The 18,444-nt window shown below is 33.6% G+C and overlaps 1 pseudogene; it reads left to right on the top strand.

The window, feature by feature from the left end:
• The first annotated feature begins 1,123 nt into the window (after nucleotides 1-1,123).
• LOC149189459 (putative boron transporter 2) overlaps nucleotides 1,124-18,444 on the top strand; it is a 37,640-nt pseudogene continuing 20,319 nt past the window's right edge.

Genomic DNA, 18,444 nt, shown 5'->3' with positions numbered 1-18,444 from the left:
ATGAGAATGAGAGCTCTTCAAGTTGCCTTCTCCTTAAGTCGCTACTGAAATTGTGAGATCGATTGGAGAATAATCCAGTTGAGCGTGTTATGGCGTTTTGGAACTGAGTTGACACTGGAATTTAAGAGAAGGATCGTGTTCATGTTTCGTAGAAGGTTGATCTGTGAGATAAGAACAAACTTGGGTGCACCTTTTAATTAATCGTCGTGAAGTTCCAGAGCTTAACGTTTTCAAGGAGGTGTCTGCACTCTGCAAGGAGGAGAATGAGATGTTGAATGAAGAGGTCATCGTGGATATCTGAAGGAAGCATTGCAGTTTCTGGTTCCTCTCTCCAACCCCGTTAGAAACACATTGAGAATAACCCTAGCACAATCGACTTTCGATTTTACAAAAAAAAAATTATCAACAATTGTGATTTCTTACCGAAATCCCGGGTGGTGGAAGGTGTTGTTATTCTCCAGATCAGAAATGGAAAATTATATTGGAGCAATGCATTTGCTATAATCTGGCAATGGTGAACTACAAGATATGCATTTGAGACAAGTGAGGCTTCCAGAATTTCCAATGCTGCAAAGGAAGGGTTTAACTGAAGAAGAAACCTGATCTTATTCGACTATTTCAGCCCGTCGAATAGTATTTCTTTGTGCATTCGATCCCAGAAAATGATCCTACTTGGAGTAGTCGCACATTTGTTGGAGAAATATATGATAATTTTGACCAGAGTTTTCGCGCAAGCAGTGCGTCAATCTCCTTTCCCAAGGCACATGCGACTGTTGATTCTTCGTAGAATTCCCTTCTCTCGGTCTCATGCTGTGGTGAGCTTATAAATTACAAGTAATATTCATGAGTTTGGGGTTTTGATTAAATAATTTGTGTCTTGGTGGTCTGTGAGGAGAGCCGTCCTACACAGAAGCAGTAACCCAAGCTCAAAAACAAGCTGGGAACCTTAAGGTAGCAACCGAACCTCAAAAGCAAGATAGGAATCTTTAGGTCGCAGTCTCACAGCAGAAACTCAAGAATATAGGTTCTGAGATCCGGTCGTCGAGCAAATGTGCCTATAGAGAAATCTCTAGCTAAGGGCCCATCTTCAAGCTAAGAAGAGGCAACGCCATTGATTCTAGGGATGGCAATAGCCGTAGCTGCATTGACAGGCAGAGACGACATTCAGGCCTGGCAAGCTTTCAAAGCCTGCCTCCCAACTCCTCATATCCACAAATTCTACGAAGGAGGGTTTCAACCCACCATGCACTTGACAACTCGGTTAAGATCGGCATCAACCTCGGGAGTCAGCATATCAATAGTAAAATTCAAATTAGTGACTGGCTGTGAACAGGTAAGTCCTCCTCATCACCTTCATCCTTGGCAGAAGTGTGAGAGGCGTTTTCATCGTTATTAGAGCTACTAAAGGAAGGCTAATATATCGGATCTTAAAGACAGTCTGGATCAAATGATTCACTGTGATTTTTTAAGAGCATCCTTAACTCCTGTTCAAGGCGAGCCATGGCCCGCTGAAGGACATTCTGTGCACGATCCAAAAATGCAAAATCCTTTCAATCATTTGGTGTCAAGTTCAACTTGTTTTTCGTGTTTTGTAAATCATCAACAACCTCAAGATAGGAAGAAGCCTCACTAGGCACATCAAACCAAATGAAGCGCTCTCTAGCCTTCAAAACCAGGATTGACCATTCCAGCAACATATGGTGTCTCTCTACTCTTGTTGAACTGAAAAGATAGCTCTACACCCTCAAAAGGCACTCTACAAGAGGTGGGGAGCAATACCAAGGATCTTTCCCAAATCCTCGTGGTCAACAGTTCAAATCATATGGTGGACAACTCTTTATGGTAAAAATTTAATTTATATTTTACATGCTTAATTTATATATATATATATATATATATATATATATATATATATATATATATATATATATATATATATATAGATATATATATGTTTTAATGGGAAGCATGTAAAATAAGATTGGAGTGATAAGATTGTGGAGTAATAAGTGCCTTTGGAAGGAGTGATTGGTAATATGGAATGATGAGTGATTTTTTTTTTCTTAAGGGCAACTTATTGTAAAAATCCAAAAATAGTATTTTACTTTGAGGTAGCTTAAATTCATTTCAAAGTTGAAGTCAAAGTTAAATTGTAATTGAGAAGTCACAATGACAAGTGAGAAAAGTGAGGGTTGATGTGAAAGAGAGGTAAAACAGATAGTAAAGTTAACTCTAACGCTAGAGCTTGGCATTATCATTGTATTAAAGTCAGTTTTTGAAGACAATTTGACACCAAGGAGTTCTTAGTCTGTGCTTGAGATGCCTCACTGAAGACATTGTCATGATGATGTATATTGAAGGTTAATAAAAACATCTCTTTTTGTGGTGATCGTGTCCTAAATCCGCCCGAAATTGAATAAGGGGATCATAGGTACACTTTATGTCGTGAATGTGCTTGCATGATTTGAGTCGAATTTGTAAAACACTCTCTTTATCATGCTTAAACAAAACAACTACATGCACATTAGAAAGTTTACATATACAAGTCCTCGATCAAGCTCCTGAAATCAAAGCTCCCATAATCAATTAAGTTCATAAGCACAAAGCGTCACATCATCGACTTGATAAAAGTAATATTTTGCAACAACATTTCACAACAGCTAATTCATGCCATCAAGTTAAAGACGCTACAAATCAATCACTTCAAGCCTAACGACATCAACAACACCTTTGTTTCACTTGCAAATAAACTTGTTTTAAACTAAATTGTCCAAGTGCATTTTCGGTTGTAACCGACACCCTCATTTGATTTGTTACAGTGCATACATTAAGTCAAGTCAGTTTTCACTTGAACATTTATCATTTGGGTGCATTTTCCACGGTGTCCGACACCCATCATTTTTTTTAGCATATTCAGTAATTCACTTAAGGTAGCACATTCAAACATGTTTACAAAATGCTCAAAACAAAATTGAGTTTTTGGAACTTGAGTAAAAGTTACAACAAGAATAACTTCAGTAGAAGCATTGTGATTCTAAACTAGTTTTTGTTCGAAACAACTCCTTGTTTGAGTCTGACTCCCATCAACAATTAGATATTGATCAAAATAATGGAGAAACTTCAGGAGTAAATTTGCACAAAGATGTGAAAATTCAACCTGCACTTCCCAAAACCTTCATTAAACCTTGGGAAGAAATTGTGCACAACAAAAATAGAACTGGTATGGGATATAATAAGGATGTTACTTTTGATGTTCCTGGTTTTTCAAACCCTATACAGTTTCAACATAGTTACCGATCAAATGAGAAAATGACTTAGTACATGTTTTTTTGAGGTAGCAAAAAATCACTCGATTTTGAAAAATGGTGATTCATAATACACCTTTTTTTGGAGCATATTTTCGCCACTTTAATTTTTTTTATGTATCAAGTATGAACAATTTTTTTAAATGTTAGTGATTTTCGTCATGATTTTGAAAAGTGTTGATGCAACATCAACAAATTTTTTTAAAGGGCTTATTTTTTACACTTTAATTTTTTTTTTTATGTATCAAGTGTGAACATTTTTCTTGTTAGTAATTTTCATCTTGATTTTGAAAAGTGCTGATGAGCATCAACCTATTTTGTTTAGAGGGCTTAGTTTTTACACTTTAAATTTTCTAATGAAGTGTGGATAATTTTTTTTAAATGTTGGTGATTTTTATGTTAGTAATAAAACATAAAAATAAAAATAAAAAAACATGACAAAAAAAAAATCAAATACAAAAAAATATATAAAAAACAAAAAACCTATAAAAATGTAAAAAAGTAAAAAACCAAATTAACTTGTAAAAAAATGAATAACAAATTAACAGAAAAACAAAATATAAATAAAAAATATCAAAATATATATATCAAAAACTAAATTAAAAATGATTTTTTTTCAAAAAGAATATATAATTTGAAGAAAAACAAATTAAAGCAAAAAAAAAATTCTAAAAACATGTTTTTTTTAAGTTAAAAAAAAAACAAATAAAAGATAAAAACCAAATTAGGGAAAAAATAATAATAATAATAATAATAATAATTACCAAAAAAAATTAAGAAAAAAAGAATTAAAAATTAGAAAAAAATATCAATTAAAATAAAAAATAAAAATAAAATATTTAAATTAAATAATTTAAATAAACAAAATAAAAAAAAAAAAATAGAATAAAATAAAAATTTAAGAACTATTTTTTTAAATTAAAATTATAAAAATAAAGAAATAACATAAAAGAAAATTAAAAGAAAATAACAAAAATTTAAAAAAAAAAAAGAACATTAAAAAATAAATAAAAACAAAAAATTTAAAACAATTTAAAAAAAAAAATCAAAACATTTAAAAAAAAAAATTAAAATTTAAAAATATTTAAATTTAAAAATTAAAATAAAATTAAAAAGAAAACATTAAAACAATTATTAAAAAAAAATATTAATAAAATAACCCCTCCCCCTTCCACCCTCGCTACGCCCCATCCCACTGCCTCCCTCTACGTCCGCACACCCTTGCTCCCCCTCCCCTCCTCCACCCCAGCCCCACTCCTCCCCTCTCTCCTCTCCCTCCTCCCCTCCCCAGAGCACCTCTTCCCTCTCGCCAACCCTCCCCTCTCCCTCTCTCCCCTCCTCCTGTTCCTTCCCGCCCTCCTGTCCCCACCCCCTAGCTAGCGGCCAAGAGGCCATAGGCCAATTCCTCAGCCCCCTAGCCCGCCATGGCCCCCAGCCAATGGCCAAGAGGCTGCGGGCTGGTAGGGAGGGGACAGGGGGAGGGAGCGGGACGGGTGTGGGTGAGGGGGTAGGAAGGGAGAGGGAGACGAGAGGGGAGGGCCGGGGGGAGGGAGGTAGGGGGTGGGTTGGGGAGAGAGAGGGAGGCGGTGGGGTGGATGGGTTGGGTAGAGGGAGAGGGGAGAGTGGGATTTTTTTATTAATAGTTTTTTTTTTTTTTTAATTGAACTATTTTTTCATTTGTTTTTTTACTTTTAATTTTAAATTTTTAAATTTATTTATTTTTTCTAAATTTTGTTTTTTAATTTAAATTTTCTAATATAATTTTTTTTTTATTTTTTTAATTTAAATATTTTTAATTTTAATTTTAAATTTATCTATTTTTAATTGTTTTCATTTTTTTTTCTAACTTAAAAAACTGGTTTTTTTATTTTATTTTTATTTAAGAGCACGTGTTTCCTCATAAGAGGTCACTGGTTCAAAACCAGAGGGGGGTCGAGTATGTATGCCTTCGTAGACTTAGCAGTGAGATCATTGCGCGGAGGTGGGTCCCTTGTCCCACAAACAAGGGGGTCTCATACACCAATTTGGTGTCTGGCTCGGCTGTGACATTAGAATTGGATAATAATAATAATAATAATATATTTTAAACTTTTTTTAATATTTGTTTATTTATTTATTTCTTATTTAAATTTTTCATTTTTACAAGTTAATTCTGATTTTTTGTTTACATTTTTATGTTTTTTTTTTGTTTTTTTTTTTTTTTTAATATTTTATAATATTTTTTTTCATGAATCGTCCCTTTGCCACCCCTCGCTGGTTGGGCCTTCGGCCTGCTGGGGAATTTTTTTTTTAAGTTTTTAATTTTTTTTAATGTTGTATTTTGTTTTTGTAGTTCTTTTTTTGGGGTTTTTATTTTATTTTACTCTCTCTTTTTTTAAATTTTACATGGTATTATTAATTTTTTTTACATTTTATAGTTTTTTTATGACTGTATATTTTTTATATTTGATTTTTTTTGTCATGTTTTTTTTTTTATGTTTTATTACTTGATATTAATTTATATTTTTTTTCAATATTTGAATTTTTGTTTTCTTTTGTATTTTTGTGTTTTTTCTTCAATATTTTAACTTTTGCATTTCAACATATTTTTTATATTTGATTTTTTTTCATGTTTTTTTATGTTTTATTACTTGTTATTATTATTATTTTTTTTCAATATTTGAATTTTTGTTTTCTTATGTATCTTTTATATATATATATATATATATATATATATATATATATATATATATATATATGGTCTGTGTCAATGCTTGTTTAGAAACCCGATCCCATTATGTGCAATTTGATAGTTGATTTTTATTTTTATTTTGCAATGTATCAAGCTGTCTTAGGCTAAGATTTTAAAATTGCTATACATTTAGCATTTAAAAAAAATTACTCCTGATATAATATCTCTTTCATTCAGGGGTTCATTTTTTTTATTTTTTTTTAGTCATAAAATTTTTCCATAATGTCATGCTTGAAATATTTTGAAAACTTAAGATTGTTTTGTAGTCATAATCTTTGGTTTTAATTCGATGGTTGAAAAATTGTCAAGATTTTAATGTTTTTCTAAGTCGTGATATTTTATCTTTAATGTTATGGTTGAAAACAGTTATAAATATTTATTCTTAGCACCATGCTTGAAAATTGTTGGAATTTTAAGGTTTTTCAAAGAAGTGATATTTTAAATTTAATGTCATGTTTACAAATCGTTGGAATTTTAAGGCTTTTCAAAGACATAATATTTTATCATTAATGTCATGCTTGAAAATCTTTGTAAATTTAAAGTTTTTTAGAGTCGTGATATTTTATTTTTAACGTCATTATTAAAATATGTTGAAAAAGTACCCTGAAAAAAAGACGTTATTCCGACATCAACACTTTTCGATTTCAAAGTGTTTTTTGCACCAAACAAAATGGTTGTTATTGTTTTTTACTGTTATTTTTAAAAAATATTGGAAATTTACTCTGAAAAAAATGGTCATGCAGAATCAACAATTTTTATTTTTGGGCCCGAGTATTCATTTTGAGGTAATAGTTCCCATTTGATCGGTAACCATGTTTTTCATAGTGCTAGATTTTTGGGTGATGTGTTTCCACAACCACAACAAATTATAAGATGCCAACATTGTAACAAAGTTGGACATGAGAAAGATCATTGTTATGATCTTCATCCTTATGAACATTGTGAAAAAAAGAATCATCATTCAAATAGATGTTTCAGAAATAAAATTATTGCAAGAGAGAAAATTAATCTTGGATGGATTGCTTCTTGGGATTGCTCTAAAATTGTGAAGAAAATTTACAGCTGATACCACATGTTATGTTCAAGAGTATTAACCAACCTTGCAGTGAAGAGTAATTCATCTTCTCACCCTGTTTTGAGAAGGGGGGATTGATGGAATTGACAGTTTGCTATAGGTTCAAAGGTTTATCAAGCGAACTTGATTCAAAGATAATCAAAGTTTCTACTATATCCTAGAGTCCAAGTTTGTAGTCAGATTCAAGTTGTAGTCAGATCAAAGATGAATTTGTGTTCCATGAGCTTTTATTCTCTATGAGCACGATTACATGCTTTTGGCATATACTGAGTTTTGGTTGGTATGTTCTATCCTTAAAACACCACTTGCAGAGTTACTTTGGTATATGCTACATCAGTTTATGGTGAAGGAGCACTTCCACTAGTAGAAGATACCAGATTAGAAATTGTTCTGGGAACTGCTTTGATAGTTCCAAATTTGGTTTCTTCAAGAACTGCTATGATAGTTCCAGAGTTGGGGGTCATATTTGAACCATCATTGGTTGAGACCTTGAGTTCTCCCATATTTTGGTTTGTGGTCATCCTTGAAAACCATTTATGAGATACATTTAGCTCTTGGTTGTGATGCATTTTTGCATTTTAGCTCTCATTCTGGGACTTTGATATACATCTCTTCGAATTAAGGAAGAACGTTAGACACCTAACCCTCGAGTTATGATTTGGGTTATGGTGTGTTATGATAATTAGTTGTTAGAGTCCAAGAAACCTAGGAAATTGAATCAACGGTTTACCTATTGTATATATATGTACACTATATACATTATTTTGATTATCATTAATATACAATGGAATTCATTTTCCAAATTTTGATTCTAACAAGTGCCATATATAAAGGAGTTTAGGGATAAATAAACAAATAGATGGATGGAAGTTGCTTTTGCTCATTTTTTTCTTTTTAATGTACCAATTTGGTACGGGTTACATTAATAAACAACAATTATTTGTTATTCCGAGAAATTGAAGTAGTAACTTAACATCTCATAGTGACTCTGAGGAATCTAGATAGATAATCAAGTTATATAATCAAACATGATAAATCAAGGTAAATAATCACATTAATTAAACATGTGTTATATATAATCAATCATGTCATCACACAAGATTCGAACGACTAGCGTACTTGCCTCACAAAGACACTATCTATGCCATCCATGCTTCTTACATAATCTTGTGCTTTACAAAGGAAAAATCTAAAGCTTCCACGTCGTTTACTGAAGTGCCTAGTCTGTACTATACAAAGAAACTCTAAACGTTTTACGATTTCTTTCAGACAACCATCATGGTATGTGCTTAATCAAATTCAATGTTTCTTACATAAGTGCTGAGTTGGTGTCGTAGGGAGGAAACGTTTTCACAATTTACCATTTTTAAATAGAAACTTGTGATTTTATGTTATCGTATTCACTTTTTGGATAGAGAATTTGAAATAATTTTGAATGTTGAGCGTAGGTTTATTTCTTTGTGGACTGATTCACACTTTTGAAAAATATTAAAACAACTTAAAGTCAATATTAGGTAGATTTTTTTGTTCATTTTGAAATAAGATTTCCAACTGTGTTGAATATTATTATTAATTTTAATTAAATTATAATTTTATAATAAAGCTGTTGATAGATGCATTTATTTTAGAATAAGTTTATTTTCATATTATTATGGATGGTATGGATTTAATTTCTTTAAAATATTTTTAGTAATTGTTATAGATTAAATGTTGACATTTCTTTTTAATAATTTGATTAAATAAAAGAATGTCATATGAACATGGATTATGGTATTTTGGGCATGTGGCATTAGTAAGTCATTATGTTGGGCTATAGTATTGCATGAAAGCATATTTGCAGGTTAAGAATTTCTATAGTCAAGTGGAGATTAATTTCCATGGTTAAGAGTCTTGTTATATATTTTTATTGGTGTATGAGACCCCTTGTTTGAACCTCCTCGCAACGATTTGACTGCTAAAGCCTACAAAGGAATACATACTCTACCCCCTCTAGTTTTGAACCTGTGACCTCTTAGGAAGAAACACATACTCTTAGCCATTAAGCCCACTGAAGTTGTATTATACGAGTTAATACTTATTTTGGAGAAACAATTTAGGATTTTCTCTGATTTTCAATGACATAAAGAAATCCAAAGAATAAATCTAATGATGTTGAGATTTTCTCTAATTTTCAATGACATAAAGAAATCCAAAGAATAAATCTAGTGATGAAGGTAACATGGGAAATCATAAAAGTAATATATTTAGCCATCCTTAAGAACATGTACCTTGAAAACTAAGCATATCAATGTTGCCTAAAGTCCTATAAACACCAAAAATAGTTGTAAAGGACTTTGAAGAGATCACCATGTATATGAAGATTTGTTTCTAAGAAAATATTCTCTCATTGTGTGTAGAGTGAATGAAAAGGAAACATAAATCGTTTATCTTTAAATAAATTAGGGATATGTCCAACTCTTGAGCAACCACCATCTATGCATGAGTGAATGAAATGGAAAAATAATTTGTTTATCTTTAAATAGATTAAGGATATGTCCAACTCTTGAGAAACCACCATCCATGCATGAGATAATACATGAAGGGTGCAAAATTATAGGTAAAAAAAGAGATAACAATGATCTTAGATACATTTAGGATAATCAACTATTAATTTAGAAATAGTAAAAATGTTAGAATTAGGACTCATGAATATAACAATTAAGTTGTTTCTATTGGGACTCAATGATCTCTCATTTTTTTTTACCTACCTAAAATATTTACATTAAATTAATGTTTTTTTTTTTTGTAATTTGACTTAGTCAAAATGTTAGACATGACATTACATTATAACATATTTATCATAAGGGGTTGGAGAGCACCTCTATACTAAATAAAATTGAATTTTACAATAATAAAACTCAAATAATATTATTTAATCAAAATTTAAATTGTTTATTAATTAAAAAAATGACTTACTATTTAACATATGGAACAACTCTCATATTTTTAGTTTAATATAAAGAGAATAGATCCATTTTAACTTTGAGTCTATGAGAATAAAAAAATTTGTTTTACTCTTCAAAAAATTTGATTCCTCTAGGTGCTTGGTAGATCGGAAGTTAAAACATATCTATGTTGATTTATGTGTTCTTCAACACTTTAATAAGTAGGTGTAAAAATGTAAATGTGCATAATGACTTAGTAGTAGTTACTACCCGCCAGAATTTATGCAAGTCTTTGTATCTGAGTAGGCAATTAATTTATGCATTTCATTAGCCAGGATTATATCAATGGATTTGCTTGTTGGCCACGTTTAGCATTGGCCAATGCAAGTTATAATGTTTAATTTTAAAAATTAAATATGCAGTTTTTAGGAGAGTTTAATTTCTAACTTTGAGAGAGACTAAGCTACTCCGCAACACTTATTTCAATATATATGGCCAAATATATCTTTATTTATAATTTTTATTTATATTTTGCATATATTTCACATTTATATATTTATAATTTTTTTTGTTAAGCTTGGTAGGTCCATTCCATTTTCTATTATATATTAGTCCAATTTACACCACACAGATTAACCGGGTGGCCTCAACTTGCCTCGAGGGGAAATCTAGTCTGTTGGCCACTGGTCAGTTGTAACAACCTCCGGGGTAAATGTGCATATAAACAACATAATAGGAACATAAATACAATAAACATATCAGCCATCAAAATCCATATATACGTCAGTACATTTGCACATGAAAATCAAGGGAATGATTTTTTTTCATTAATAAATGAAATGAACCAACCGGTGATGGGACTACCACGTTCCACTCGACCATAGATTACCTGAGCCAAGTCTCTCTTCAGTCAACCACCCCCGTGCCATATTCCAAGCATGAATGTGGGATATCAGAGAGCACATCAATCAAAACTCATCTAGGGCTTCCAGAGGCCACCCACCTCAACCCATCTGTTGTAGCATCTATCATCATTTAAATTTCATTTTCAATTTTATCACAAAAAATAAAAAATCAAATATTATGTTCTAGAAACAAAATTAAAAGAGAATGTGAAAGTCTGAAAGTAGTGATTTGTTTTATATTATTGATGTCTTTCAAATTTGATATAAGGTGGGGCCCTGACCCATATGTTAAAGTTCGAGCGATATCACAAGATATGAGAAAGCATGGGTTCGAGAAGTGGGTAAAGTGCTCTACGGGGGAGCAACGAGCATGAGTTATAACTCAGGCTCAACCCCCACAGTTGACCATGACGTCAAGGTGTTTGACCGAGATCTACGGCCTGAGATTGCTGCAGGGGTTCAAGCCCGATGAACATCCCATACACTCCCTACCCCTGCAGCAGGCCACCCCCATCGCTTCACTCCATCTCATCTCCTCCACATCATCCGCCACCCTCATTCATTACCGTCCACCTCATTCACCGTACCCCATCACCTCATCTGCCACTCCATTAATTAGTTACATTAATTATAGCCCCTCCCCCCCTGTTTGAATATTATATGTATAAAAGATAGCAGTATTAAAAGGAGCCACCATTGTGAACTACTTGAACAAATATTTTAAGCTTCTCTGGATGGTGAAGACTCTGTTTACTGACAAGCCTACTTATGATAGGATCACAGCTTGCAAAATAGCACTTGATAAGCTAGAGGAAGCACCAAAGTCAAATGTACCATTATGGAGAAAGTGCAAGTAATGAATGATAGAGCATACCAAAGCTACATCAGCAGGACCACATACTCAAGCCACAGATTTAAACAACGAGAAGAAATCACCAATCATACTCTAATTTCTGATACTTCTTGTTATTTTGTTTTCTTGAGAAGAATGAGGTGTCTTTTACCTTCCAATGTAATATTCTGTAATAAAATTTACTTTAGATAGTTAGGAGGTAGTTAAGCAATTTGACAACTTTGGTAGTTAACAATTGTCCCATGATGTATAAAAGGAGGCAAAATTATAGGAAAAAGGTCCGAATTTTGAAGAACCTGGAGACTATGCTATTGTATTCTTGATAAATTGATGATTAATGAAAGAATCAAGAGTTTTCCACACATTGTTTTGTATGACTTTGTAATTTCTCTGTTATGTGTCATTATGTGTCTTCCTTTCTTTAAGTATGGTAATGAAGTTGCGGGTCTTTGTTTACTTATGTGAATTAAGTTAAAATTCCTTACAAGAGCACTCCTATACTTAAAGTTCATACTTATACATTTCTTATAGGTTACAGATAATAGTTTCTGTGAAAAACAACATATTATTTCTAACTTCTCAAAGCATTCTTCACACAAGATTTATATTCAGCATCATATGGAATTCTGAGACTTTCATATCAGCTAAATATTAAGGGTTAAAAGTTACGTCCTTCAGGCCCTTCACTTGAGGATACATCATACAAATAAGTGAGATGAATAATAAAAATTAATGTCTTAAGCACAATTTCTACACAGCCAAGAAATTGGTTTCTTAAGGGACAACATTAATTGGCACCACTGTCGGGGATCAAAATCAAGAACATTTTTCCCTGGGTTTTTAATATTTTCCTCTGGTTGTTCAGTGAGGAGGAAATATTTGGCTGTATTAAATAGAAAACAATAACTCTGGCTTCAAAAAGGCCTCATACGAGGTCAGATACCTCACAGCAAAAAGCTCAAGCCCTTTCAGACCCTGAGAGACTAGTTTCCAAGAGGGTTGGAAGGCCAAAAACTCCATTTACACCAAGTCCTACACTGTCTGCACTTGGCAGCAGTTCAACACATCTTTCATCCAAACATTCACCTTTTATTGACCAAGAGCTACCTTTTACATCCACTTCATTTCAAGAACCCAACTGTCAAGAACAATCTCTAGAGTCTGTTTCTTTCTCAGTATTCAGAAATATATCTGCTATAGTTGTTCAACCTAAACCTATAACTACATTACCACCTTTTCATACTCCATTTACTCCTCAGATAGGTTTTACATCTGCTGGTACTCAAGGTTCAGTAAGTTCAGGAGCAAACATGGCAACACCTGCATTCTTGTTGAATAGATATGCACCTATTCAGTTGCCACAACAGTTAAATCCAATGCCTCAAGAATACTCAAAAATCCTTCCTCGTTTCTCAGGGGAGGATGAACAAACAGCAAAGAAGCATATAGCAGTGTTTAGTAATTTTGCATAAAATCTCAATGTTGAACACCTGCATGTTGTTTTAAGACTTTTTGTGCAATCCTTGGATGGTGAAGCAAGAAAGTTGTTCAAAAGGCCTTCCTAATAACTCTATTCCTACATGGGAAGAGATGGAATGCCAGTTCACCCAGAGATGGGGAGAGAAATGAGACCATGGGTATTCACTTACAGAGTTTAATGCTATTAAAAAGAAATCTAATGAAAGTGTTGTTGAGTTCATCAGAAGGTTCAATAAACTTTACAACAGTCTTACAGTAGAGATCAAGCCCCCTCCTACTGGTGCAAAAATAACTTTTTCCAGGGGCATTTGAATCAGATTTTGGGTTCACATTGAGGGAGAGAAGATCCACAACCCTTGATCAGATCCAAACTGATGCTTTAGAAATAAAAGAAAATCTGGTTGTTGTAGGTAAAGCACCAGAGGCATAGCCTACCCAAGATAAGGGAAAGGCTAAAGTGGAATCCTCTCAAAATCAAACATTAGAAGATATGAACAATATGATTACAAATTTGTCTAGTAAATTGATTAAATTGTAATTGGAGAGTAAGAATTCTCAGAAGAAAGTACAGCAAAATAGAAACTTTAAACCTCAATATGGAAGACAACCTCTGCAAATTTTGCAGAAGGAGAGAAAAGACCAAGATCAGGTTCAAGCACCACTTTACTTAGAGGTAGATCCTGATGAAGTACCAGAGCATTCCAAGGATCATGATGATCATATTTCCACATTGTATGTAGGAGATGAAGATGAACTAGGTGTTGAGGGAGAAGAATATATTGAAACAAATGCCATTTATGATGAGAATGAAATTGATGAATATTGGAAGCAATTTACTGATTTTATGTAGGCAGAATTACATAAGAAATATGACTTGAGATCAAGAAAAAGATCTAGAATTCAAGAAAATGAAGGTGAGTAGCAAGTTCCAGCTCCCCTACAAAAGGCAACTCCATAAGAACCATAGCCTGCAAAACAATTAAATAAAGGAAAGCAACAACAAAATACAAATAGCAAAACTCAAATACTTCAAGGTGAGTCTTCTCAAGATAAAAGTGATAAAATTACTTTAGAAAAAATTGTTTCCATTCCACAAGAGATTTCAGTGATGAAGAGAAGTGAAGATGAAAATGAAAGGAATACTAAACAAGTCCATGTATTTAGTCTCACTAAAGCTTTAGAAAAAATCAGAATTCAGGTGCCCCTCACAGAGTTGGTCAAAACTTAGAATGTGAATATAAATGACACTGTGAATCTGCAAGAAGATAAACCAGTAGTGGTTTTTGGTCCACATGTGGAGGAGGTAGATTCTTCAACACCTCCTTTCTACATTTCTTTATTGATTCATGATTTCCTCTTGCATAATTGTATGTTTGATTCAGGAGCTTTGCATAAACTTATGCCAATATCAGTAATGAAACAACCAAACCTACAAGTTACTAAACCTTACAAAGACCTGTATTATTTTGATTCAAACAAAGTCAAGTGTCTCGGGATCATTAAAGATATGGTGGTGTCATTAGCCCAGATCCCAGCTAGAAGCTTGGTAATGGATGTAGCGGTAGCAGATATCTCTGCTAGGTTTGGAATGTTGCTATCTAGGTCATGGGGGGCTAAATTGGGTGGTGTTCTGAAATTGGATTTTACTTATGCTATCATACCAATTTTTGGTGGAGAATAAAGAAGGTTGTACAGAGAAACAACATTTGTTAAAACATTCACAAATAATGGAGCAAGAAATTCACCTGTGTATAGCCAAGAAAAAGATGACTTTTCTTGCTTCATGCTGCATGAAAATGCAGAGTAGGCTAAAGATAACCAGAGGCAGCTTACTTCAGCCTGTGTAAATACAGAGCTGCAAATAGAACGAGTGTGGAAGTGCTTCTTTGATGGAGCCTATTCTAAAGAAGGAACAGGTGCTGGTTTCCTTTTAATTACACCTGGAGGTAATATGATCCCATTTTCTTTTAAATTGGAGTTCGAAGTAACTAATAATGTGGCAAAATATGAATCCTTGATCATTGCTCTGCAAACAACAAAACAAATGGGAGTCCAGTCAATTTCTGTTTTTGGAGATTCAGAGCTGATTATAAAGAAAATTAAGAACCATTGTCAAACAAAACACCCTAGGCTCAGGGCATATAGAAATGAAGTGTGGGATTTAGTTGAGAATTTCTTTGAGGCTTTCAACATACAGTTCATTCCAAGAGATGGGAACAGATTAGCAGACTCCTTGGCTGTGGCTGCCAGTACTTTTAGGCCTCCTATAAATCCAAAGCTAAGATATGAGGTTGAAATGAGGCATAGGCCTTCTGTTCCAGATAATATAAAACACTGGCAGGTTTTTGAGGATGATCAACAGATTAAGGAATTCTTGACTATGATTGAAGATTTTCAGGGCATCGAGATTGATCAAGATGGAGATGAAACAACAAAAGGTGCAAAAGTAAGTGGTTTTAAAAATTCCATAGTTAATCAAAAAATTATTCAATTGAAAGATAATATTCTGCCAAGGGGGCTTGTCCCTCTTGAAAGACTTTTTAACTCCAATGATGTAGCTGTTAGTTCAGAGAAAATTCCATAGGATGAGCAGATTCAAGATCACAATATTGGAACCCAGAAGGAGCCCAAGTTAGTCAAATTATTTAATGGAGTTCCACTTAATTATAAGGAGAGATATATTGAGCTTTTTAGGGAGTATACTGATGTTTTTGCTTGGTCCTATGAGGATCTCAAGACATATGATGTAAGCATTATTCAACACAAGATTCCCTTGAAAGAAGGGATTAAACCATTTAAGCATAAACTCAGGCAGATCAATCCTTTTCTTTTACCATTGATTGAGAAAGAAGTCAAAAATATTCTTAATGACAAGATAATAGTTCCACTCCGATAGTCTAACTGGGTAGCCAATTTAGTCCCTGGAAGGAAGAAAAATGGAGAAATAAGGTTATGTGTGGATTTTAGAAATCTAAATAGGGATTCATTAAAAGCTAACTATCCATTACCTAAAATGGATCATGTGCTATAGAAGGTAACTGGATCATTCAAAATGTCAATGTTGGATGGGTTCTCTGGGTATAGCTAGGTGGCTATTGACAAATAAGATCAGAAAAAGACTGCATTCACAACTCCTTAGGGAACCTTCATGTATGCTCGAATGCCTTTTGGGTTGATGAATGTAGGTGCAACATTTCATAGGGCTATGGACATTGCATTTGTGGGTGATAAGTTTGTAGTGATATACTTGGATGACATTGTCAGACCAGGCAGTAACTCCTTGAATCAATTTATTCATATTCATTCAGGTTGGTGTTTATTATATACATGAGGGAGAGACTGTTCACTTCATCTCCCGGTGACTATTCATATTTCTTATTATTTATTTACATCAGTTACACTTATTCACCCAATCCTAATGATTAGGTTTCAACATTCCCCCCCTTAATCTGAAGGGATGTTGGTGAGTCCAAGCATCATTCTGAATCGTTCAAGATTTTATCTTCCAAGCGCTTTGGTGAATATGTCTGCAATTTGCTCATTAGTGGAACAATGGTGGAGATGGATTGTTTTGGCCTCAACATGATGTCAAATCATATGGTATTTAGTATTGATGTGCTTCATTCGATCATGTAGCTTTAGGTTCTTGGCCAACTTTATTGCCGAGGTATTGTCAATCATGAGTGGAGTCGATTGTACTTGTTTTACCTGCAAATCTTCAAGAATTTTCCTGAGCCACAAAATTTCTTTTGTTGCCTCAGCTGCTGCCACATATTCTGCTTCTGTTGTGGAATTTGTTGGAAGTTATTGTTTGTGTGATCTCTAGGAGACAACTCCTGATCCAAGACTCATAGCATAACTTGAAGTAGATACCCCAGTTTCTTTGTCTCCATCGAAGTCTGAATCAGAGTATCCAATCAAGCTGAAGTTGTCCACCTATGTATACTTGATTCCAAAGTCTTGAGTTCCCTTCAAGTACCTTAGAACTATTTTTGCAGCAGACCAATGTCCCTCACAAGGCTTTTTCATAAACCTAGAGAGCATTCCAACAACAAACGAAATCTCTAGTTTGGTAGTAGTTAGGTAGTTTAGACTTCCTACAAGCTGTCTATACTTTGTTGCATCCTCAAATTCTTTTCCTTCAGTGAATGTGAGCTTTAGGTTTTGTTCCATTGGAGTAGTAAGATGATTGCATTCTGTCATGCCAAACATGTTCAACAGATCTCCAATGTACTTCTTTTGAGAAAGAAATATGGACTTCGGATGTTGAGTTACTTCAATACCAAGATAGTAATGAACATAGCCCAAATTAGTCATTTAAAAACCTTTCCTCAATTACTTCTTTATGGATGCAATGTAGCTTTCATTGTTCCCTGTCATCAAAAGATCATCTAGATATACCACAAGATATACAACGTTTTTGCCAAATTTCTTGACAAATAAAGTTGCATCATCAATATCATAATGTTTGAAATTGAGTTTCATAAGATGCTCAGTTAGATTTTCATACCAGGCTCGCGGTGCTTGTTTGAGGCCATATAAGGATTTCACAAGTTTGCATACTTTATGTTCATTTCCTTTCATAGTAAATCCTTCAGGCTGGGACATAAAAACATTCTTTTTTAGATGTCCATTCAAGAAAGCAGTTTTTACATCCATTTGATGGACTTTCCAACCGTTCTGAGCTGCTAGGGCAAAGAATGTCCGGATGGCATCCCATTTTGCTATGGGGGCAAAAGTCTCCTCATAATCGACCCCTTCCTTCTGTGAAAAACCTTTTGCCACAAGCCTACCTTTGTGCTTGTCAAGTGAGCCATCAGCTTTATACTTGTTCTTGTAGACCCACTTGCAACCAATTGGTTTGGTTCCTAATGGAGGATCAACCAGCTTCCAAGTGCCATTCTTTATCAGGGCATCATACTCCTTTTGCATCGCTTCTTTCCATTCATCATGAGAAGCAGTTTCTTTGAAGGAATTTGGTTTGAAATATGTAGACAAATTCAACTCACAATCATAAGAAACATCCATATCAACAGGTGAATCAGAGTCATCTACATCACCCCCATTTTTTCAGTTTCAATTTCTAGTTCCTGTCTTTCCAACCTCATGAGGATTAACACTTTCAAGTGCCTTTGTCAGCCACTTTGGGGGACCTTTCTCAGATGGTCCAAG

Source organism: Pinus tabuliformis, chromosome 3_1 (assembly GCF_031772625.1).
Source record: "Pinus tabuliformis cultivar Carrire ecotype Pingquan chromosome 3_1, CPIR1, whole genome shotgun sequence".
In the NCBI taxonomy this organism is placed as follows: domain Eukaryota; kingdom Viridiplantae; phylum Streptophyta; class Pinopsida; order Pinales; family Pinaceae; genus Pinus; species Pinus tabuliformis.
The sequence above is the reverse complement of the archived record's forward strand: the minus strand, read 5'-3'. Positions and strand labels throughout refer to the sequence as shown.